Below are 308 nucleotides of genomic sequence, written 5' to 3' on the forward strand. Positions count from 1 at the left end.
CACACCAAAACACACACACACACCCCGTACACACACACCACCCAAAAAACCCCAAAACACACCCCCCAAAACCCCCCCCCCCCCCCCCCCCCCCCCCCCCCCCCCCAAAAAAAAAAAAAAAAAAAAAAAAAAAAAAAAAAAAAAAAACCGGCCCCCCCCCCCCCCCCCCCCCCCCCCCCAAAAAAAACCCAAAACACCCCCACCAAAACCAAAACACCAAACCCACACCCCACACACCATCACACAACACACCCCACCCCCAACAACCCAACAAAACAACACACCACGTAAAAACCCCCCAAAAAAAC

The sequence above is a fragment of the Penaeus monodon genome, chromosome 26 (genome assembly GCF_015228065.2).
Source record: "Penaeus monodon isolate SGIC_2016 chromosome 26, NSTDA_Pmon_1, whole genome shotgun sequence".
Lineage (NCBI taxonomy): Eukaryota > Metazoa > Arthropoda > Malacostraca > Decapoda > Penaeidae > Penaeus > Penaeus monodon.